General features: G+C 41.6%; 1 protein-coding gene across 3 annotated transcripts in view; it reads right to left on the bottom strand.

Moving 5' to 3' along the window:
* Positions 1 to 26,004, bottom strand: part of PTPRT (protein tyrosine phosphatase receptor type T) — a 1,038,801-nt gene that overhangs the window by 490,380 nt on the left and 522,417 nt on the right. The gene's annotated exons all lie outside the window — the stretch shown is intronic.

Raw genomic sequence — 26,004 nt, 5'->3', positions numbered from 1 at the left:
AGACTGGATCCTGGAACAGAAAAAGTATATTAATCGGGAGGGAAAAAACCCTGGTAAAATCCAAATAAAATCTAATGTTTTTTAATAGCAACCTATGAACGTCTTGCTTTTGACAAATGTACCATGGTAATGTGAGTCGTGAACATCAGGGGAAACCGGGCAGAGAGGAAATGTGAACTCTCTATACCATCTTGCAACTTTTCTATAAATTTAAACTATTCCAAAATTTAAAGTTTATTAAAAACATTTTTAAAACCCTTCAAACATATTGAGCCACATATATACCAGGTATGTTTGTTCTTGCATCCTGGCCTCCCCTAACTGATGCAGTCCTCTTCTTCTGTGAAACTCCTGGTCAGTTTCAAGACTCAGATTTGGCATCTTGCCCACCGAGAACTTTCTGTGACCCCTGGTGGGTGACATACCTTCTTCTTCTGCCACACTCAAGAGAAACAACTAAGAGACCTACCCATTTCAAACCACCACAAAGTCTTCTTTGAGTCAAGACCTTTGTCTCCATCATAGCTACAATATTCCTCATGGTGCTCAGAGATATTTGTCCAAAGAGTTCATGCCAACCTCACCTGTTCGTTAAGAACATTTACTATACCAACCAGAGTAAAACTGCTTCATTAACTCTGAGGTACTGCACAGTGTAGGGGATGACTAATCCATTGCAAAGTATTTATTGAACACCAGGCCCGCTTTACGGTTGTGATATATTTTTCTGGTGGCCTCCAGTGTCTGCACTGATACATGGTACTTGGTCTCATTATTGTGATTGTCTCAATTAGTGTTGATGCAGCGAAATGGCTTAAATAGTCAATGTGATGCCAGCTATTGAATACCTCAAGACATTAAAGGTAGGAGCTTCCATTCACTGCATGCCTACTGGGTGCCAGCAAGCCTCTGAAATGGGCTTTCACCTCTATTATTTCCTTGGCTCCCAGAAGAACCCCCTGAGGTTGGTATTATTACCCCCACGTTGGAGAGGAGAAAATTGAGGAGCAGAGCAAGTTAAGTGATGCATTTACCACGGCATGCTTTGTCAGTGGAGCCCTGTCTCCAAAGTCCACCTCTAACCTGCTTCCTTTCAAAGCAGGATCTTGACATATGATTGATTGCCAGTCTCCACTAAGAACTGTCATAAAAATAAATCCAATTTCTTCCATGCCTCTCTGGGATGGACCTCAAATAAAAGCTGAATGCCAGAACTCAAACAAACTGCTGTAAATGCAAGTCCAGTTGTTGGAACTGGGGCTTGGGGTCAGAAGGGACCCACCCAGCCCATTGAGAGCAATGTGAGCTGCTAAGTCCAGGGTCTCTCCAGCATCCTGAAGTCATCTGGGAATAAGGATGACGTTTCAGCTCTTACTACACGCTGCTAAGAACTTTACACAGTGGACAGGTCAATGAATCCCAACAAGAGCCTTAGGAGACTCTGTCATCATTGCAACTTCAGAGATGAGGAAACTGAGTCCCAGATATGTAAGCTATAACCATTGCTAAATAAATAATTCACCATTAAATCACATGTCCAACGCCTCCTTTCCCAGGAGACTGCAAGCCACGTGAGGGCAGGGACAGCCCCTGCCTTGTTCACCATTGTATCTAAAATACATATCCCAGTCCTGCACATAAAGGGTGCTCAATAAACAGTTACTAAATAAAGACAAGGGATGATCAAGGTCACAGGAAATCTGAGAAAAAGACAGCATCTTTGCAAGGCTTAAATGGATGATCTAATAATTCATGCTCTTTCATGAATATCAGCCAAATGCCTATGCTTGCACCCCATCTACCAACCCACTCCTGTCTGCTCCTCCTGCTCAGCCTCCTCTACTGTGCTCCGCTATGGCAGCCAGAGAGGTAGGTCACCTAGAGGCCAAATGGTAGTAGGTTCCGTATAGGCGTCTCCGTGTTCTTCTTCCACCCCATTATTGCTTGGCCTTGAGTTAGCATGACTTGTATGCAAGGTCTCACTCAAAGTCCTCTCTGAAGACAGTTACCATGATCCAGAAGACACTGCCCAGAGCCCTCTTCTCCTTTCCATATCTTCTGTGTCCCCTCTAGACATCCTTTTCTCCTTCCCCTCACAGGACCCTTTGCCCTGCATCAATTTATGCCATCAGATGCCCAGGAAGGCAGGATACAAAGATGACCAGTTCAGCAGAATATCCAGACTCTGATCCCAGTATGAGTTCATGTGGGACACAAGATACCAATCCACTGTGAGATTTCTACCAATAATGTGCCCTAAACTTGGGGAGCTGTTTGGGGCTGGGGGGTAAGGACACTGTCCTTTATTGTAGGGCTGCTACAGAGCCCCACACCAGCATGCACAGCGTGGTGAGCAGAGCATGCAGTCAACTCCCACCTTGGCTGGAGTCTTTTTTTAGAGATTGATTGATTTATGTGTGTGTGTGTATGTGTGTGTGTGTGTGTGTGTGAGAGAGAGAGAGAGAGAGAGAGAGAGAGAACATGTACAGATGCACGCAAGCAAGGGTGGGCAGAGAGAAGAGAATCTCTAGCAGCCTCCCCCTTATGTGTAGCATCGGACGTGGGGCTCCATCTCATGACCTTGTGATATGACCTGAGCTGAAACCAAGAGTCATATGTTTAACCAAGTGAGCTACCCAGGCACCTCTGGAATCTTCACACCATGCATGTACTCACAGCTGTACACAGTGGCCTGGCTTAACTGAATGCCTACCATGTTCCAGGTACTCTGCTTAAGACTTTATCTTGGAGCCCCTTATTAGAAGTCCCTATTAGCACCTATTATCTTCCCTCTGTTATATTTATAATTGCCACAAATTAACTTTTGTGCAACATACATGGTTATCTGCTTCATGTTGAACATGCTCACTAAGCTCTAAATCACACAAAGTTGCCTTGTTCAAAACTCTATAGAACAGGAGCTCCTCCCAAAAAAATAACATTTGTAAAAAATTACATGGTAGGTTATACTCTTAGATCAAAAATGTCACCCTCCCTTCATCAGGGTCCTCTGCCCAATGACTTTTCAGTTCTTCTCATTGAAGGAATGGTCGGGGTTTGGGGCCTGGCCTCGTGACTTGCTCTAGCTGGCAGAATGAGGCAGAAGTATTGATTTGCTGGTTTCAATACTAGTCCTCAAGAGGAATCTCCTATCCTGCTCACCCTCTGTGCCTCCGCCATCACTTTGAGAAGATGAAGCCCTGACTAGTTCACTGGTTCCATGAAGGGGAAGGGAGACTCAAGAACACATGGGATCAACATAACTACATAGAACATAGAGCCAGCCCTGCTACCTAGACCAGGTGACCCCCAGCCACCTGCAGATGTGTCAACACACAGCTGGGACCGTCCAACTTGCACCCACATAAGCTGAATGAATGCTTGCTGCACTGTGCCCCTGATACTCTCTATGCTTGGTGTCTTGCACAGTAAAAGCTGACTAATGCAAATTAATACGCCAGTGCTTTGGGAGAGGAAACTGAGGATGGGCAGGACTAAGGAATAAGGGCAGAAGCCAGTATTTAAATTCAGAGCTGTCAGTCTCTAAAACTAATGTGCTTCTCCTACCCCATGTTGTCTTTCTTCACCCTCGGGAAGGCTTGTTTTACCTCTGGTGGGACATCCAGGGTGTGCGTGTCATCTCTCCTCTCTGTACTTGCCAAACCCCCAGGCAGGTGCCATACTGACTCGTGGATATTACACCTGGAAACCCTGCTTGTCCTTGATGAGTGACTATCCTTGACTCCAGAGCTCGCTCAGCACATACATAGATTCCCCACTGTAATGTGTAAATGCCATTCCAAATAAGCAACCAAATCCACCAGGTAGGGGAGCTCCAGGTGATTAATGCATCTCTCAGGTGGCGAAAACCACTTCATCTTCAGCAGCAAGTTTCTGACTCCACCAAACACAGCTCTAATCGCCCACAAATGCACTGCCTGATGGGCCTTTATTGCTTAATTACCAAGGTGAGAGGCTCGTAATTAATACACCATTTACTCCTACATTTACATGTTTTCAAAAAATGCCACCAGAGATTTTCCAAGGAAATTCACAGTATTTGTCATCTTACTCTGTATCTCCTTCTTCCTGTATTGGTCACCTATCTCAGTGCTTCCCAAATGTCTCTGCCCACAGCTAACTTGAACAGGTAAAGTGAAAGACCCCCGAGCTTATCTACTCTTCCCAGTTCCACTTCCTGACAGTGGACTTGGTGATTATATTAAAAGTGAGTTATAGAAACTAACAATTATCAAAATTGTAACAATGCAGCAACTACACAAGAACAAAAGCAAAACCTAACAGTAATTTTGTAGATACATTAGTGCAAGGAAATGAGTTGCACTGAGAGTTACCACTGTCCAAGACCATACTTAGGATGTATTAGCAAAATACTCTTTCCAAAAATTGTGGAGATTCCTTCTATATGTAAGTTTGCAGATCCATTGGTACCTTCTAAACCTTCTAAAGGTACCAGTGGATCTGCAAACTTACATATGAACTAATAATTTTAGTTGAAGAACACAAAGTTTCATTTCTTTCACAAACCAAGTAACTTTGTGGGTTATGAATGAGTAGATTTAACTGTATGTACAGACAAGCACGATGTGGTTGAGTCGCTGCACACTAACAGTGAACATTTCTAAAGATGTCCATTTGTACCTACTACTTAGCCATCCTTGCTTGGAACCACTAAGTGAAGTCATATGTGCTGGGTGGATATAGAGCCTGCCATCAGGGAGCCCTTACTGCAGGGTCTCAGAATACGCCTCTAGAAACACGATTAACTTTGGGCAGCAATTTGATCATCACAACTAAGTCATGTATGCATCTCCACTAGGGACGCAAACCAATGTCCTTCCTTTATCACACTCACCCTAAACCCCTTCATAGTGACAGATGCCTAACACCATGACCTCAACAAGTGAATGGGTTAACAATCTGCTTTGGGTCCGGAGAGTTTTTAGAACCTTGTCCTGGTTCTTTCCAATCTCTGCTAACTCCAGGCTGGCTTGCTTCCACTCCCTCCCTCTCTGACAATGCTGGTAGATTTAAAAAAAAAAAAATCAATGTATTTATTATAGAAAATGAGAGAAATGCAGGAAGTTAGGAAGTAATAAACACACATGATTTGACTATCAGGTATAACAAACGTGAACCACTATTCTCTTGCAATCCTATTTGTTTGTAGTCGTTTAACTTTTTAGCAAGTTATGCAGAGCAAGATACTTGTTCAGATTTGCAGAGATTTCTACCAAATATTATGGCATCAACAAGGGCCATGTTATAAGAAGTTCTTCATAAACATTTTAATGGCAGCCGAGGTGATGAGGAGGAAGAGATTATGTAAACTGTTTCCTTCTAAGCGATGCTTTGATTGTTTCTAACCTGCCCCCACTATGGCAATGCTGGGATGACTCCCATGGTCAACCTCCATGTCCTAATCCCAGGTTCTGTGAATATGGTACCTTACCTGGCAAAAGATGAGTTGTAGAATAAGTTAACCAGTTAAGTTAATTAAGTTATTAATTAGGTTAATGAGGGACCTTGAGATTAGGAGATTAGGCTGCATTATCTCAGCGAACCCAAAGTAATCAGGAAGTTCTTTGTAAGTGAAAGATAGGGGAAGGGGAGAGAAATGAAGGGAAGGGGAGGGAGAGGAGAAGAGAGAAAGAAGAGAGATGCTGCACAGCTGGCTCTGAAGGCAGAGAATGAGACAGACCACAAGCCAAGCAATACAAGAGACCTCCAGAAACTGAAAAAAGCAAAGAAGTGGATTCTCCCCTAGAGCCTCTCCAAGGAAAGCATCCCTTCTGACACCCTGATTTTAGCCCTGTAGGGCACATTTCAGACTCCTGACCTCCAGAACTGCAACATAATAAATATGCATTGTTTTAAGCCACTTAGTCAGTGGTGATTTGTTACAGCAGCCATAGAAAACTAATACATACTCCTTGTAAGTGAAACTATTCCTAAGGCCCAGATTTCTGCTAGGATAGATTTTTAGAAGTTAGAACTACTAGGTCAAAGGGTGTCATATTTTGAGAGCTCTTGACAGATGTTGCTAAGCTGCTTTCCACAGGCCGCAGGGCATCTTTGGTAGGTGCTCCAGAAAGAGGACCCCAAGCCCTGGAAGGCTGTGCACTTCTTACATCTTCTTTCTATCCTCACCCAGGCCACCCTCTCCTCCCATTGGAAGTATACCCACCCAGCTCCTTCACTAGCCTCCCCACTTCGTTTCTCATGAGCCACAGCCCCATCTCCCACACAGGAGCCAGAAGGATGCCATTAGCATGTGAAGCAGAAAAAGAATCCTCTGCCTTGCACCCTTCTATGACTTTCCATTACTCTTGATAAAAAGAGAACAAGCCAGATCTTGGCCCCGAGGCCCTGCCCCTTCTGACTACCCTCTGACCTCATCTCCCATAGGTACCACTCCCCCTTTGTTTTTTTTCTGCAGTGGCCACAGGATCTTCCCTCAGGTTCTGCCTACCAGGGTTTTGCACCACTGGCTCCTCCGATAGAATGTGCTCCCCACATTCCCCTTTGATCCTAGAAAACTTTCTCTTGTCCTTCAGAGCTCATACCAAATGTCACTTTCCCATGAAAGCCCTCTCCCTTGGCATCTGGGCAAGATCCACTGATACATTCTGCTCACCTCCTTCATAACACTCACCATGATTATAATTAATTAACTGTTTAATTAGTTATTAACTTTTAATCAAAGTTGAATATACATACAAAACTGTGCACATAACATTATCCCTGTGAAGTTTCACAAACTAAACACACCTGTGCAAACAGCACCTACGTCAGGAAATGGAACATACCCTACCTTCTAGGGCAGAGCAGAACACCTCCCCCCTCAGGGCCTCTTCCCATCACTAACCCCTCACCCGGAGGTAATGTCTACCTTGACTTCTAACAGCAGAGATTCAGTTTTTTATAGAAAAAAAAATCTGCAGTTATTAGCAGTTTTTTCTATTGGTCTCCCTCATTAGATTATCAGCCCCATGAGGGAAGAATCCACACCTGTCTTGTTTGTCAGCCTATCTCCAGGGCCCAGCATCTCTGTTCAAGAAATGATTGTCAAATTAAACAACACATTACTGAAAATCAACAAATGTTGCAGAAATTGGGCAGTTAGATGTCAGGGACAGAAGTACCCCGGCAAGAAGCACACAAGGAAATGCAAACAAGAGAAACGAGGCACTGTCAGTCCTGCTGGACGAGACCTTGCAGAAGGAGGAGACAGAGAGGCCTCCAGGCTGCACAGGAGCTGAATGTGGGATGTGACCTCTCAGGAGGACAGCAGGCATCCAGCTAAGGGGTGGCTGGCAGGGAGGTAGGAGTGGAATGACCAGGAATGACCCTGGCAGTACAAGCCCAGCCTGCCCTGGGCCAGGTAGGCACCCTGGCAGGTAGGCGGCCTCTCTACTGATGAAACGAATGCGCACACCTGCCTGTCCCTGATGGTCTCAATGCAGTATCTTTCTTGGGCAAGAACAAGCTTTTCTAGAAGGACACGTGCTGCTGGGCCAAGGAGAGGGATCTCAAAGAAGAGAGCACATGTGATAGCACCGTGATGGGTAGTAGGCCAGTACCTGTCAGTCTCAGACTGACGACTGTGGCCTGAAGCCCCGTGTGCAGTTGGTGGCACTAACCTCGTAACTACTGCACCATTCAAGTTCTGACTTCATCAGACCCTGCTTCCTTCCTTCCCTCCGCTCAAACTTCTGTCTGCATGGGATCAGGGCAGGTCCCCCTGCTGGGAGTGCTGGTGGGGGAGGCAGACCAAACTGCCCGCCTATCAGCCTGATGGTCTAAGAGCAGGGAAGGCTGGGCTCCTCCCATCCCTCCAGCTGAGACCAGCTTAGGCTTCAAAGCCAGGAGGCTCTGAGTTTGCAGCCAAGGCCAGGGCTACAGAGCCAAGCAGAGCCCTGCAGGCTGAGCTTCGGATGCTTCCCAGTCAGAGGGCCTTGGCAGCAGGTATCTTACTTACGGCCCTCGAGGTTTAGCAGTTAAAAACCCCGTAAGCTTGAACAAATTCTCGAACTGGCAATTGCCTGCAAGGGGCTCTGAGTTTCTGCCATTTCCACCATGCATTCAATCAAGGGATACTGGGGACATAACAGAACATTATCACTATTGGCATTTTCCAGCCTACTTCACTTTAGTTAAAAAGAGGGCGCCCATAGATGCCACTTAATAACTTTGGCCATCATGAAAATGTCACTTTGACAAGTAGAAAAATGATTTCCACACCCACCAAAGGTGACCTACTTAAAAAGAGACAGCAGGGGTTGCTCCCTGGTCTCAGAGAAAGTTCCAGCCCCGGGCCCCACAGGCTACCACTGCTGGAGTGGAGGGAGGGAGGGGGCCGGAGCCCAAAGGGGCCCCATTGCCCACGTGGCTCCCAGGCCACTGGCACAGTCTCAGGTGGACAGACAGGGTGCTGGGGCCTCAGCAGCACAGCTGCGGGTGGCCTTGGGGGAGGCGAGGGCTGGAAACATGACTAGATCTAGCTCTGGTCCCAGGTGCATGGAAAGAACCAGGAAGACGGGCACTGGCTGAGACAGGGCAGCATGTAACCTGAAGTAACATGAAACCAAGTCACGGCTTTGGAAGAACACTCGAATCCCAGCAGCATTCCAGCTAGAGAGAGAAGGAAGGGCTGGACCAGTCTCCCTGGAGAGGAGGCTGGGAAGAGCCAGGCAGAGTGTCAGCACCCAGTGAAGGAGCAAGGCTGAAGCAAGGCTAAGAGGAATGGACGGGCCCCTTTCCCACCTCCTGGGCTTCTGACTCAACAGCAGGCTGACTCAAGTCCCTCCTCTGCCTCACCTCTCCCAGGGCTTTGTGTCTAAGCCAGGGTTGACAAATATCTTCTGTAAAGGACCAGACAGCAAACGTTTTGGGTTCTACAGGCCATAGGGTCTCTGTCACAACTATTCAGCTCTGCCACTCTAGTGTGAATACATGCCAACAAGAGTCTACAAAACCAGGCACTAGGCCAGATTTGGTCCATAGGCTATTCTTTTCAAAACCCTGATCTAACAAATTGCCAAGGCCTGTCAATTTCACCTAAAAATCTCTCAAACCTACCCATTTTTCTCCAGCCCTCTCACCTGCCCCACTGGTCCAGACACAATCCTTTCTTGCTTGCACAACCACAACAGCTGTCTCCTTGGATGTTCTATTGTCATCTCTGTCCCCTATAACCTTCCACCAACCAGCCAGAATGAGCAACCCAAAATGCAGTTCTGATTATGACACCTCTCTGCTTAAAAGTCATCAGGGGTTCCCCACCGCTTTTGTGATGAGATCTACACCCATGGCTGGCTAAGCAGACCCTTGAGAAATCAGCTCTGATCCACCCCTCCACCTTTCATGCTTTATAATCCAGCCAGTGCAAGTACCTTGGGGCATTAGGTTATTTCTCCCTCCTGGGCCTTTGCCCCCTAGATTGTCCAGTGTGGACCTACTTGTGTCTCCATCACACTGTATCCCTTTCTCTCCTCACTTGACTTACCCCACACATCACTTCTTCTGGGCTGCACATCCCCTGTCTGAGTTGGTGTTGACTGCCTCCTCTGGACCCTAAGTTCACTTGTCTGCTAAATTGTGAGCATGAAGATGGGAGTTATGTTCATTCTTTGCAGCACAGCCATACCTTGCAGCACACCTGAACCACCTGAAGACAGGTCTCAGGAAACGTCTTCTGACTAGCTAGGTGTATCAGGGAGTTAATCAATTAATCCAGGATAGAAGATGAAGTCCAGGTCTATCCAGGTGCCCACTGTTCCCCAGGGACCTGAAGATGCTGTGGCATGGGTCCCCATGGCTCTTCACACGGTGGTCAGCATGACTTGATGGCCTGGTGTGCCCTGGAACTTACAGGTCTGGGGTTTATCCTGGTCAGCAAAATAACCTATAGCTTCCAGAACTCTCTGTGCTTTATTAGATGGACTAGGGTTTGGCATTAATGTATTCACATATTTTAGAGCTGTTAAAAGATAAACTGAGGCATATTAAAATGTTTAAGTTTACCCAAGCATAGAATTGAGTAGCACCAAACTGGAAGTGGTGAGGAGTGCCCTGCTAACAGGAGCCAGGGAAAGACTCACATAGAGAGTATGGCAAGCAAAGGAAAGAGATTTTTTGATTGGCTATAGCTTAAAGCCTAGTTGGCTGTTGTAATTGTGTTCTGATTTCATAATCCTGAGGCATTCAGGCTAGAATTTTGGTCTGGTTACATAGGCTGCCATAGCATTAGAGCCACATTATTTTAGCAGTCTCCTTGTTTAACAGCTGGTAGGAGTATAAATAAATTTACCGTCATCTTTTCCCCTGGATGATTATTATTAATTCCTTCACCTATCCATTCATTCTACAAACGTTCCCTGAGCTCCCATGCACTGTCATCCCTGAACTGGTCCTCTGCACCCACAGAGAAGGCCAATTCCCAACTTCTGCCTTTACTGCCTGGTGGGGAAGGCAGGGCATTTTGATAGAGTGTGATAAATGGTATGATAAATGGATGGTCAGGGACGAAGCTAGGGAGTAAAATGAAGAAGAATAAAATTGGCAATAAAGTATACTAGAATGTTCAGGTCAAGTAGTATTTTAGAAACGAACAGACTTAATAGTCTGAAGAAAAACAGGCCAGCACCAAGAAAGAGGACCAATATAGCGACAGTTAAAAAAATAAAGCTAGATAGGTCAATTTACCACCAACAGTTGTTATAACAGAGCAGAAAGGAAACATCAGGCTTTTTGCAAAATTGGATCACAGAAGCATAATGCAGTTTGCAAGGAAATCAACTAGTTTTAAAATGATTCACTCCCCAAAAAGAGCCATGTAAGAGCAATCAGGAGGTCACAAACCTCCCAAGAGGAGGTGAATGAGCAAGTCTAATGGGATGCATGGAAGGAAGGAGCCTAGACAGACCACCCAGGTGGTGGTACAGGTGCCCCAAGGGAGGGGGAAAGCGACATGAAGGGAGAGCCTAGCATACATGTCTGAGGACATCGGAAGGAAAGAGAACCTGTTTCCTGACCTAGATGCATTTCAGTGTAAATTAGATGGCTTTCCAGATCTGTGACATTTACCTCCTCCCTTATTGGAACCCTTGAAAAGAGGTGAGGGGTTCATCCCTTTGGCAGTGCCTGTGGTTATACTGCCTAGACTGCTCTCTCTGTCTGGTGTGACCACCAGGAAGGACCAGGCTGCCAGACTATGGGCCACAAAGGAAGGAGATCCACAGCACAGAGATCTGTGTGCCTGCAGCTAAGAAGGGTTTAGCCAGATGCAGTCACTGATATGCCTAGGGAGATGGGATCTGCCAAACACAAGAAAATCTGCTGGGTTGAGCTGAGCTGGGTTGAGGGTGTGTGTGTGTGTTGCTGTACACATGGATGCATCTACCTGTGTTAATCCCAAGAGTGAGGCAAGATACTAGCAAGCTGGAAGGTAGATTTCCCCTCCACTCTGAGGTCCTCACATTCGTGCAACCTTAGTGCCAAGGCAGGCCTAAAAGGTTAGCATGTCAACTTTCATCTTCTTGATGAGGAACCTGAGGCCAGAGTGGGAGAAGTGAGTTTCCGGAGAGCCTGTGAGTTGAGAATAGATTTGATCCCTAGTGTTTCTGGAAATACTCTAAGCAGGGACTTCCCTCTCCCAGCTCACTTTGCTTTCCTGACACACTCCTCCATGACTCTACCCGGGTCTCAATCTCTAGTACAGTATACACAGAGAGAATGGTCTGCATTGTAGGTACATAAAATCTGAGACTCAGATTCGTTACTACTTTTCTGAAGGTCATAGAGCTAACCAGCAAAGAAGTGTGACTTCAAATAAGGCCTATTTGACTCAGAAGCTATGGTTTTTTTCAAATTCTCATGTTGTCTAATAGATATCTGGTGGCTCTTCTAAATTTCATGTGCCTACAACTAAACTGCTGATCTTCCCCAATGAACCTGTTCTGTAAGTCCTTCTCCATCTGCATTGGCAGCAATCTCATCTTTCCAAGAACCCAAGCCTAATGTTCCTCTCCTTCTCTCACTTCCACAACTAATGCACAAGGAAATATGTTGGTTGGATGTTTACCATCCCCAGGATCCTGGATTTGCAATGGCTTTCTATAGTCTATTCACAAATCTATAGCCAGAGAGATTATTTTAACTTTGCAAGCAAACCATCTCCTTCTAGTCAACACCCTTCCACTGCTCCCATTTCATGCAGAACAAAGACCAAAATCCTTACGACATGGTTCAAGTCCTTGTATGATCCAGTCTCCAGTTACACTCTCCCACCTCGACTTAGTCTTTTTCCATTCTTTCCCTCACATACTCAGCCCCTGGCTTCCTTGCTATTCTTTGAACATAGCAAATATATTCCTGCCTCAGGACTTTTGCACTGGCTGTCCCTATGCTGGAAAGTCTTTCCTCCTTCCTCACCCTTCAAGATTGAATTAACTAAATCTTTCTCACCTCCTTAAAGTCTATCAATACATGAAATCTTCAATAAGGTCTACATTAGCCACTCTCTTTAAAATTATCACTTCTAGCCATAAGCATTCCCAATATCCCTTGTTTGCTGCATTTTTCCTTAAAGTACTTATGACTATTTAGTATATTGTAAAATTCACTCATCAATTATGCTTATTGGTTACTTCTGTCTCTCTTACAAAAACACAAGCATAATGAAGGCAAAGATTTATCTGTTTTGTTTATTGATCTATCTGAACCACCTAGAACAGTGGCTGACACCTACTAGGTGCTCAAAAAATATTTACTGAATTGAATGGTCCCTCCAAATAGTGGCTGAAGAAGAGACAGGCCTAAAGTGTTAGGGCAGGAAAACATGCTAAATCATAAAGTCATATTATATCAGTACCCCATACCCAATTCTTCAATAGGAATAACCTTTACAAAGGAGTTTGCAGAGAGGGAGGAATCAAACTTGGAAAGAGAATATAAAAGGAGTCCTTGGGTAGGGAAAACTGCATGCTTTTAAAGGGAAAAAACGTAAAATTTTAAAAAATATGTAAAATTATAACAGCAATAACCTAATATATGATGAAAGAAAAGAAGTAAAAGAGCAAATTATATTGATTCTACCGGAAATTAGGTTGTTATTAATTTAAAATAGGTTGCTAAAATTCTAAGACATATTATGTAAGTCTCATGGTAAACACAACAGAAAATCTTATAGTAATTATACAAAAGAACCTTGTAAGAAGTCATAGCTTACTGATACCAAAAGACATAAAAACACACAAAAAGACAGTTGGATGAAAAAATGCTCAACATCACCCAGCATCAAGGAAATACAAATCAAAACCACAATGAGATACCACCTCACCTGTCAGAAAATGGACAACTTAGCAAACAACAGATGTTGGCGAGGAAGTGGAGAAAGGAGAACCCTCCTTACACTGTTGGAGGGAATGCAAGCTGGTACAGCCACTCTGGAAAACAGTATGGAGGTTCTTCAAAAAGTTCAAAATAGAGCTATCCTCTGACCCAGCAATTACACTATTAGTTATTTATCCAAAGGATATAAATATAGTGATTTGAAGGGTCACATGCATCCCAGTGTTTAGAGCAGCAATGTCCACAAGAGCTAAACTATGGAAAGAGTCCAGATGTCCATCAACAGATGAATGGATAAACAAAATGTGACATATATAGACAATGGAATATTACTCAGGCATCAAAAAGAATGAAATCTTGTCATTTGCAATAATGTGGATGGAACTAGAGGGTATTATTCTAAGTGAAATAAGTCAGAGAATGACAAGAATTGCATGATTTCACTCATGGAATTTAAGAAACAAAACAGATGAACACAGGGGAAGGGAAGGAAAAAATAAAATAAGATAAAGACAGAGAGGGAGACAAACCATAAGAGACTCTTAACTAGAGGAAACAAACTGAGGGTTGTTGGAAGAGTGGGTGGGGGTATGGGGTAATTGAAGGATGGGCATTAAGGAGGGCACTTGATGTAATGAGCCCTGGTGTTATTAGATACAACTGATGAAACACTGAATTCTACCCCTGGAACTAATAATACACTCTAAGTTAACTAAACTGAATTTAAATAAAACATTAAAAAAAAAGAAGGAAGGAATGATGAATCTACAAAATATTCAGAAAACAATTAACAAAATGACAATAGTGAGTCTGTTTTTAATAATTACTTTAAACATAAATGGATTAAATCCTCCAATCAAAAGACACGGAATGGTTGAATGGATCATAAAATAAGATCTAACAATATGCTAACTCCAGGAGACTGACTTTACTCTTAAAAACATACAGACTGAGAGTGAAGGGATGGAAAAAGACATTTCAAGCAAATGGTAGCCAAAAAGGAAAAAAAAAAAGAAAAGAAAAAAGCAAGGAGGGATAGTTATAAAAGACAAAGTAGACTTTAAACTAAAAATGGTAGAGACAAAGAAGGTCATTATATAACGATAAAGGAGTCAATACATCAAGAAGAAATAACAGCTGTAAATATTTACATGCCCAACATCAGAGCACCTAATACATAAAGCAAAAACTAACAGAACTAAAGGAAAAATAAACAGCTAAAGGAAAAAAAATAAAAATAAAATAATAGTTGGAGACTTTAATACCCTAGTCTCAATAATGGATAGATCATCCAGAGAATAAGGAAAACAGCAGATCTGAACAACACCATAGACCAAAGAGACCTTATAGACATATACAGAACATTCTATCTCAAAACAGCAGAATCCACATTCTTCTCAAGCACACATCGAACATTTTCTGGATATAGACAATATGTTAGGCCACAAAATAAGTCATAACAAATTCAAGAAGACTGAAATCATACCAAGTATCTTCTTTAATCACAATGGCATGAAACTAGAAATCAATAAATAACAAGAGGAAAACTGCAAAATTCACAGACACATGGAAATCAACACTCTCCCAAAAAATCAATGGGTCAAAGAAGAAATTAAAGGGGAAATAAAGTCTTTTCTTGAGACAAAAGGGAAACACAACATAGCAGAACATATGGAATGTAGCAAAATCAGTTCTAAGAGGGAATTCCTGGCAATACATGCCTATATTACAAAGCAATAAATAGTCCAAAAACAACCTAATTCTACACCTTAAAGCACTAGAAACAGAACTGAGCCCAAAGTTAGCAGAAGAAAAGTAAATAATAAATATTAGAGTAAAAATAAATGAAATAGGGAACAGAAAAACAATAGAAGTGATCAACGAAACTCTAAGTTGGTTCTTTGAAACGATGGGCAAAATTGACAATCTCTTAGCTAGACTCACCAACAAAAAAGAAAAAGAAAAAGGACTCAAATCAACAAAATTATAAATGAAAAAGAAGCCTTAAAACTGATAACACAGAAATTCAAAGGATCACAAGAGGCTACTCTGAACTACTATCCGCCAAAATACTGTGCAACCTAAAAGAAATAGAGAAATTATTAAAAACATACAACCTGGGGCACCTAGGTGGCTCAGTCGATCGAGCATCTGACTCTTGATTTTGGCTCAGATCATAATCTCAGGGTCCTGGGATTGAGCCCCGTGTTGGGCTCTGTGCTTGGCAAGGAGTCTGCTTCAAGATTCTCTCTCTCTCTTTCCCTCTGCTCAACCCCTCGTTTGTGCACTCTCTCTCCAAAATGAAAAAATAAATCTTAAAAAAAAGGACTTGTACAATTTACCATGCCTGAATCAGGAAGAAACAGAAAACTTGAATACACCAATTCCTAGTAAAAAGACTGAATCACTAATCAAAGACCTTCCAATAAAGAAAAGCCCAGGGCCAGATAATTTCACTGTGAATTTTACCACAATTTATAGAAAAATTAACCCCAATCCTTCCCAAACTCTTCTAAAACAATCAAAGAGAACAGAACTCCCCAAAATTATTTTATAAGCTATCCTGATATCAAAACCAGAAAAGGATGAAACAAGAAAAGAAAATTATAGGCTAATATCCCTGATCAATAAAGACATAAAAATTCTCAATAAAATATCAGCAAAACAAAGTTAGCAGCATATTAAAAGTCTCATTTACCATGATCAAGTGGGGTTTGTCACTAGGATGAAAGGATAGTTTTAGATATGCAAATCAATCAATGTGATACGTCACATTAACAGAATGAAAGAAAAGAACCGTATGATCATCTCAACAGATGCAGAAAAAGCATTCAGCAAATTTCAACATCCATTAATGATAAAAACTCTTAACAAATTCAGTATAGAAATGAGCACATCTCAACATAATAAAGGCCATATATGACAACCCCACAGCTAACAGGATATTCAATGGTGAAAAGCTGAAGGCTATTCCTCTGAGATCAAGAACAAGATAACGACGCCAACTCCCACTCCTATTCAACTAGTACTGAAAATCCTACCTAGGGCAATCAGACAGGGGGAAAATGTAAGATATTAGAATTAGAAAAGAAGAAGTAAAATTGTCTCTATTTGCAGATGACATGATCTTATATACAGAAAATCTAAAGACACAATGAAAAAAGTTAGATTCAGTGTCCATCGAGAGATGAATGGATAAAGAAGATGTGGTTTATGTATACAATAGAATATTACTCAGCCATTAGAAATGACAAATACCCACCATTTTCTTCAACATGGATGTAACTGGAGAGTATTATGCTGAGTGAAATAAGTCAATCGGAGAAGGACAAACATTATATGGTCTTATTCATTTGGGGAATATAAATAATAGTGAAAGGGAATAGAAGGGAAGGGAGAAGAAATGGGTAGGAAATATCAGAAAGGGAGACAGAACATGAGAGACTCCTAACTCTGGGAAACGAACTAGGGGTGGTGGAAGGGGAGGAGGGTGGGGGATGGGGGTGACTGGGTGGGGGGCACTTAGGGGGACACTTGACGGGATGAGCACTGAGTGTTATTCTGTATATTGGCAAATTGAACACCAATAAAAAATAAATTTATTATTAAAAAAAGAACAAATGAAAACAAAAAGATTTAATCAATGAATTCAGTAAAGTTGGCAAAATACAATATTAATGTACAAAAATCAGTCGTGTTTCTTAAACTAACAATGAAATTTCTGACAAAGAAATAAAGTGGTCAATACCATTTATAAGAGTGTTAAAAACAATTAAGTACTTAGGAATAAATTTAAGGAGGTAAAAGATCTACATGCTAAAAATTGCAAAAACACTGATCAAAGAAATAGAAGACACAAATAAATGGAGTGAAAAGAATATTTTTAAATGTAAATATTGACTAAAGTGATCTAGAGATTCAATAAAATCCCTATCAAGATTTCAATGACATTTCTCTAACATAACTAGAAAAACCACTCCCAAACTTTACATGGAACCACAAAAGGCCTAAAATAGCTACAAACAAACAAAAAATTCCTGAGGAAGAAAAATGAAGCAGGAAATATCACACTTCCTCATTTCAAGCTATATTATAAAGCTGTAGTCACCAAAACAATATGTTACTGGCATAAAAAAATACCAATGGAATAGAATTGAGAGCCAAAAATAAACATAAGCATGTACAATCAAGGGAGCCAAGAATACTCAAAGGAGAAAGGAGAGTCTCTTCAATAAATGGTGCTGTGAGTATTGGATAGTCAGGTGTTAAAGAATGAAAGTGGACCCATACCTTATGCCACTCACAAAAATTAACTTGGAACAGATTAAATACTTAAATGTAAGACTTGAAACCATGAAACTCCTAGAAGAAAACATAAGTACAAAGCTCCCTGATATGGGTCTTTCAATCATTTCTTTGGATAGGAGATCTAAAACATAATCAACAAAATAAAAAAAAAAATAAATGGGACTATATCAACCTAAAAAGCTTCTCCATGGCAAAAGAAACCATCAACAGAGTGAAAAGACAACCTATGGAATGGGAAAAATATATGCAAATCATATGTCTGAAGGGGCTAATATCTAAAACATATAAAGAACTACGATTCATTAGCAAAAAACCCAAATAACCCAATTTAAAAATGTGCAAAGGACCGAACCAGACATTCCTTTGAAGAAGATATACAAAAAGCTAAAACCGCCATTAAATATGACCTCACTCACACCTTCAGAATGTCCATCATCAAGACAAAAGGCAACAAATGCTGATATGGTTGTGGAGAAAGGGAAACCTTGTGCACTGTTAATGCGGATTGTAAATTGCTGCAGTCACTATGGAAAACAATATGGAGGACCCTCCAAAAATTAAAAATGGAACTACCATATGATCCAGAAATTCCACTTCTGGGAATATATTTAACAAAACAAAAACACTAACTTGAAAAGGTATCTGCAATCCCATGTTTACATCAGTATTATTTATAATGGCTAAGACATGGAAACAACCTAAGTGTCCATTGAGAGATGATAGATAAAGTACTTGTGGTACACACACACACACACACACACACACACACACACAAACACACACACACACGAATGTTATTCAGCATAAAAAAAATACGACAAGGAAATCTTACCATTTGTGACAACATGATGAACCTTGAAGCCATTATGCTAAGTAAACAAGTAAGACAAAGAAATACAAACACAGTATGATCTTATATGTGGAATCTAAAAATGAATGTATGAATGAATGAATGAGAAATATTTTTACAAATCAAACTTATAAAGAGATCAGACATGTGGTTACCAGAGGCAGAGGGTGGGAAATGGAGGAAGGGGGTCAAAGTGAAAAGGTACGGATTTCCAGTTATAAGGTATATAAGCCCTAGAGATGTAATGGACAACATGAGGACTGTCACTAATGCTGCTGTGTGACAAAGAGAAATGCTGTTAAGAGAGTAGCTCCGAAGAGTTCTCATCACAAAAATAATTTTTTCCCTTCTTCTTTTTTTCCTTTTTATTGTATCTACATGAGAAGATGGTATTAGCTGAACCTATAGTGGTGATCATTTCCAAAAATATGTAAATATGTAAACCACCCTTCTGTACAACTTAAATTTATACAGGGGATGTATGTCAATTATTTCTCAGTAAAACTGGAAAAGAAAGTAACATACATTTATTTATTTATTTATTTATTTAATATTTTCTTAAACATTTTTTCTTAATATTTTCTTTTCTTAAAGATTTTATTTATTTATTCATGAGAGACAGAGACAGACAGAGACACAGGCAGAGGGAGAAGCAGAGGGAGAAGCAGGCTCCATGCAGGGAGCTCGACATGGGACTGGATCCCGGGTCTCCAGGATCATGCCCTGGGCTGAAGGTGGCTCTAAACTGCTGAGCCACCCGGGCTGCCCAGTAACATCTTTTTAAAAGCAAAGATGCTGAAGACATCACTGCTGTAGCTGGGAGGAACTGGGAGGGGTGCTGCTACGTGTGATGGAATCTATACTGCTATTGGGCTCTTGCCTGGAGCATTACTGGGCAATTGATGAGCCAAATCAATAAAGAGCTTAAATTCTGCTCTAAAGGAGTAACTAAAATGAACACGCAAAAGCATAGGGAAATAACAAAGGGGCCAGGGTCCTAGCCCCTTTGATTCTCCCAAGTGGACCCAGCACTTAGGGTTACCTCTTAAGCACTAAGTGCTAATCATAATAACGGTGGTTTTGCTGCGAGAGTGTGAGCTCGGCCCTCTCTCCCTGGTCTCCATAGATGCATCTGAATCTGGTCTCTTCTGTGGAGAGAAAGGACGAGGTGGGAGGAGCACCTGTCTTGGTCCTGCCTGCTGGCCCCCTTTGTTAGGGTATGGAGAGGCTCCTGCAGACTTGGTGTGGAGGGTTGGTCCTGAAGGCATAGCCTGGGATGGATACTTTCAGGGAAAAAAAATAGAGAATGAGCCTCAAACGCATGTCTGCCAGATGGAATCCTGAGGCTAGAGAAGGAATGATAGGCTGGACTATGTTGTCCAAAACAAAGATGGGCAGAAACAGGATCAGAGCAGGTTACACAAACAACCTAGAAGGAGCCAAGGCACTTGGGCTGCCATCCCTGATTGTGCACTACACAAAACCACAGGTCAAGGCTAGAATTAAATTAGCCTGGGACCCATTATCTACCCCATCCCACCCTACACAGTAGACTGGGTTAGTCCAGAAAGATGGGCATATTTTGCCATTTGCTTACCAAGAGGGGTTGATTTTTGAAATTTACAGAGAGACCAAAAATGCTGGCAACCATAGCTGTCTATGATCACCCTGTTTATGGGTCTGCCACTACCCTTTGGTGGTGTAATGCATAGAATTACAAGCGCTACCTTGCTCAAAGAGCTGGACATACACACAGATGAAATGTCTATGAAACATCCTGGACTTCACCTTCAGAATCCTGACCTGAACTGCATCATTGATTCCCTACTCTTCCAAATGCATTCCAAATGAATGAATGCATTCAAATATGCATAGAGTTACCATGAAATGTTGGTCTTAGGGCCAGGCCAGAATACAGAGATGATAGACCTGGTTCCATGGCAAACTCTTCATTAACAAAGAACCTATCTCATTCAACTCTACAGTCTGGGACTTAGTAGAGTATCTAGCGCACAGAGCTTCCCTCTCTTACCTTGCCCTGGCATCTTTAATTGTGTGGTATCACTGGATATAGGTGAGTGAATAATGAGATTATTTGTGGCTTCTTCAACTAACCGGTTCACAGAGATGATCTTGAGTCTGGTCTTGACAATGGAAACGTTTTCTTAGAGAGCCAGTCATCTCTTAATAGAGCTTCAAAAAAAGTGGTTACAAATACAAATACACACACTTAAGGTCATGACAATGGCATCCAGTCTGCTCCGTCATTTGAGCAATGGCCTGCTTGCCTCCTGTAACCCACAGTCCCTGTGTAATGATCAGTGAAAAGACTTTAAAGGGGCTCACATTCAGGAGACCTCTGTCAAAGTGGCCAAGGAAGAGGACCATAGATGCCCTGATCACTACTGAAAGAGTGATTATAGCTGAACACTGACCTTCCCCTGCCTAAAAGTTTTTCAAGAAGTATGTATATAGGCACACAATAATACACAAGCACAACCCTACATATGAGTACATGTATACACGCACACACACACACACACACACACACACACAGGCAGACTGCATTATGTTCCCTCATTCATCAATATTCCCTAAAAACACAAATTTATTGGTTGACAAATATTCCATGATGTGGCCATAAATACACATCAAATATATTTAGCCATTTTTCTCAAATATTTTGGTTATTTTGACATTGTCACAGTTTTAAATAACACTGAAATAAACCTAGTTCTTTGTTCTCTCTTACTCTATATGGTGGACTAAATGTGGCTGCCAATTCTATTCCTCCAATGACAAGTGAGCTCTACCCCTCTTCTGCTGAAACCAGACTGGCTGTATAACTACAAGACCATTGGAATGCAGAGGAAGTGACTCTATCCAATTTCTGTAAGAGACTTCCAGCTTCTGTTTCCTGCCCTTTGGAACAATCTCCAGGAGTCCTGAGCTGCCATAAAAAAAAATCTGACTATCCAGAGAGCACCATGCCAGACAGTTCATAGGCAGGCACTCCAGCCAACCAGTTCAGCCAAGTCCCTCTTTCCAACTGTCCCTGCAAAAGGTGCCAATATGAGTGAAACCATCTTGAACCCTGACCAGCTCATCCTCCAGGTGAGTACCTGAGTGACCTCTGTCAATGCTACATGGAGCCAACGAATCTCCCCGCTGAGCCCCACCTACGTTCCTGACCTGTAAAAATCATGAGATATTAAAGGAGTAACTATAGTTTTAAATATCAGTCAGTTGTCTTAACGCTCTCAAAATCATCAGAATGGCCCACAAATCTCTATGTGACCTTGCCCTCTGCACCTCTCTGCTCTAACCTTTGATCTTCCCCTGGCCAACCCCACTCCAGCCACACTGGCTTCCCTGTTTCTGCTCAAAGAGAAGATACCAAACATGTTTCTTATACCTCAGGGCATTTGCACTCATTATCCTCTGCAGGATGACGCTCCTCCCCTAGATATCAGCATGACATGGTCTTTCAATGTATGTAGGTCTTTGCACAGATACCAATTAACCAAAGAGATCTTCTCTAATTCTTTATATAAAATAGGTACTATCTCTTTTCCTTCCACATCAGCACCCTTGGAGAGCTGGAGAGCAATCCTCCCCTCTTATCTTCCTTTATACTACTTTCGCTATCTGTCTACATCTATCTACCTCTTATCTATGTCTCCAAATTGGTTTTATAAATATATGTGTGTGTTTGTATGTTTATTGTCTGTCTACCTTACATTTCCCTACTAAAAAAATACCCATACTACAGTATAAACTCCTAAAGAATGGGAACTTCCTCTGCATTTATCACTGCTGTATCCCCAAGACCTAGAAGAGTGTCCTGAGTGTAGTAATAATCAATAGATATTTGAAAATGAGAGAATCAATCAGTGAATACATGTTCCTGTATAGATATCTTTCTATGGATTTCTGATTATTCCTCAAAATAATCTATGAGTTACACTGTTGAATTACAGGAATAACACATTTATAAACTTTTAGCACTTACTGATAAAATTCCCTACAGACTACACTAAACTAGTTTCTACTCCCATTATGAAGGTGTAAGAGTGCTAGTTTCCTTACATCATCACTGATATGTGATAAAATCATTCAAAAATATTTACTATTTGGGCACGCAAAAAATGATTCACTCTTTAGCTTTGCATTTCTTTGATTCTTTGTGAACTGGATTTCTTGTCTATATGTTTATTGGCTCTTACAATGTAAATTCCTTGAGAGCAGGGCCTTCGTTCCACCCATTATTGTACCCCAACATCCTGGAGAGCCCAGTGTATAACCAGGGACATGGTAAATATTTGTTCAAAGAACGAATTAATATGAGTGTCTTCTTTCATGATTGGCCTATTGAAACTCTAGTTCATATTTCCTTTGAGAAGTCTACTACCTCTTTTCTCTAATTGACTTGGAATAATAACTCTACATAGAGAATTTTTTTCTCTTACTGATTCGGAACAGTTACCCATATAGGATATTTGCTCTTTTTTTTTTTTCTGTCACTTGGGTTGAATTTTTTTTTTATAAAGATTTTATTTATTTATTCATGACAGACACAGAGAGAAAGAGAGAGGCAGAGGTACAGGCAGAGGGAGAAGTAAGCTCCATGCAGGGAGCCAGATGTGGGACTCGATCCCCGGTCTCCAGGATCACACCCTGGGCCGAAGGTGGCACTAAACTTCTGGGCCACTGGGGCTGCCCACCTGGGTTCACTTTTAATGTGCCATTCGCATTTTCTGTTTTGTGTATGCTATTTTTTTGACATTCACAAATTTTAAAATTTCATAATCACATATATCATTTTATTTTAGTGTCTTTGTTAGATAGCATGTTTAGAAATAGACATAATAGTTAATACTTATATAGTGCTTACCATATGCCAGGTACTTTTCTAAAGACTTCTATTACTCATATCATATTATATTACATAGATTACTTGTTTGATCCCCATAGCTATCCCGTAAGATAGATACTATTATTATTTCATTACATAGATAAAAAACTAAGGCAAGGAGTTATTAAATAATTTCCTATACAAGATTTTTTATATATTTATCAACACATTGTACAAATTGTTTTATGATTTCAGTTTTAATATTTAATAATAGTAATTCCTAGAGGATTTTTTTGAGTTTCATGTGAAGTGAGGGTATAATTATTTTTCCCCAAATAGTTGCCAAATTCTCCAACATAGTTTATTGAATAATTTATCCTTTCTCCACCAAATGAAAATTATATTTTTAATATATCTGCAACATATAAGATATACATACACAACACACATGCACACACACACACATACACATACATAATGTTTGTTGATATTTAGTTCAACTGCACTGTCAGTCTTTTCAGCTCAGTAATTTTGGGGTATGTGCAGTGAAGCAAATTTATAATGCAGAAATATAAAGAAACATAAAAGGATTACCAGTGATTCCTTACAAATCCTGATTAAATACACGTTCAATGTTGTTCTCATGAAATATGTATATATCAAATAAAAACATAAGCAACCCTAAACTGCATTATAAATGCACAATACTTTCTGGAAACAGTTTACTACAGACTTTTGGCAGCCACAACAACAACACACACAAGGCTCTTCCACCCCAGAAGAAATATCTATAATGTATGGATGTTCAGCTCTATCGCTTTTCACTGCTTTGGGTTTCTTACAAAATCATTTTGATTTTAGCTCAAACTAAGAATAAGCAAGCAGTTTAATGTCAGATTCACAAAGCACATTTCTACCTTGCTCTGGGGAGGAGACCACGAGGAAACAGCTTCCAGTAAATCAGGACTTACCTGGCTCCCAGGGCTCCTTCACTTCACTTTTCCTCCCTGACTCCCAGCCACCCTCAGATGACCATGTGGACCCTGAGATGTAAGTGACAGGAATGAAGAGCCATGGCTTTTCAGTCTGGGGAGAAGTAGCAATTTGGGGCTTGGCTTGGCCCCTGAACTGAGCTCAGTTACTTGTTAAGAAGACCCTCCTTGGCAACATCTAGATAATAATAATTACTTTTATTAGCATTTTTGAATCCTTTGGCATTTACACTTATATTTTTTATTTCCACACTTTCCTATGCAAGAGAGAGCATACTATATATCCTGTTCCTACTTTGCTTTTTTCCTAATGATATATTTGAAAATTGCCCCTCATTCATTTCTCCGGCTAGATAACATTTTAGTGGATAGCTATATCATAATTTATTTAACCTGTGCCAGAGGTGACCCCTTGTGGCCCACTGACTGGTACTTGACTTGTTTTGACAAACACAACCTTCTGGGACCCTGCTGGTGGTATCCCCCACACACTCAGCTTGGTCTTTAGGAGTAGATGGCATGCCAAGTCCTGGGCTCCCTAAATACCCTGATTCACCACCATAATCCAGCCACATTGGCTGACACCCTGTAAGCTCTGCATGTCCTTTCTGTTCTCCACCTCACGTGACCACTCCATGCAACACTGTTACTGGAATCTACTTTCATAGATCCTGGTCCCACCAAGATTGGGCATGGTAGAGGTTATCAGGCCACTGTGTGCTCTTAACATTCTTCAGGGAGTTACCACTCCTACTAGATCCCTCACCTTCACTGAAGTTATGCCCCCCCAAATAAGCATTTGCTTTGTTGCTCAGTTTCTTGCTCCTAGAAATTTCCAAAGGCATTGCCAGGCCTGGTGTCTGACATACAGGATTGACCTTAAATGTTTCAACTCCCAAGAATTTGCTGCATGTACCACTCTGTCCCTTGGACAAAAACGAGCTTAGACCTTGGCTCCAAGTAGAGCCCTGGCCTCTGCCTCAGGTCAAACTTTGACTTGGCCACAGATGGAGTTCTGATTCTGGTCACAGACTCAATTCTTATTCACAGACTGAACCCAGATCTCAGCCTTACACAGAGTCATGACTAGGTCACAGACACAGCCCCAAACCCCAGGTTTATCCTGAACACTAACCTGAGACCCAGACTCAGTCCTTCACCTGTTTGTGACATGCCAGCTGGCTCTACTCAACTGTGTCACAAAGAAGACATGGCACACATTACAAATGTCTCTGTGAACGCTGTCTTGAATTTGGATGGCACTCATGTGCCACTAGCAGAAAATCGAGCCTCTAGTTACCACCTCACCACAGGGAAGGAGACTCAGTTTCACAGACTTAATTTCAAGTTCAGCCTCTGTCTAACTGGGTCACTTTGGGTAAATTAGCTGAGTATCTATCTGTAAAATGGGGGGAGGGCAATATGGTCACAATGATTAAATTACATGGTATATCTAAAGTGTCTGATGCATAGTAGGTACTCAGTAGAAATATATCCCTTTGCTCTAGTAGGCATTTTGTCAGCTTCCCCTGAATTTATGGTGTAATTCTCCAAATAGTGTTGTCCAGTATAGTGGCCACCAACCACATGGGGCCACTGAGCCCCTGAAATGTGACCAGTCAAAA

This window comes from Nyctereutes procyonoides, unplaced genomic scaffold, assembly GCF_905146905.1.
Source record: "Nyctereutes procyonoides isolate TBG_1078 unplaced genomic scaffold, NYPRO_anot_genome, whole genome shotgun sequence".
NCBI lineage: Eukaryota > Metazoa > Chordata > Mammalia > Carnivora > Canidae > Nyctereutes > Nyctereutes procyonoides.
Note: the sequence above shows the minus strand (reverse complement) of the source record. Positions and strands in the feature narration are given on the sequence as shown.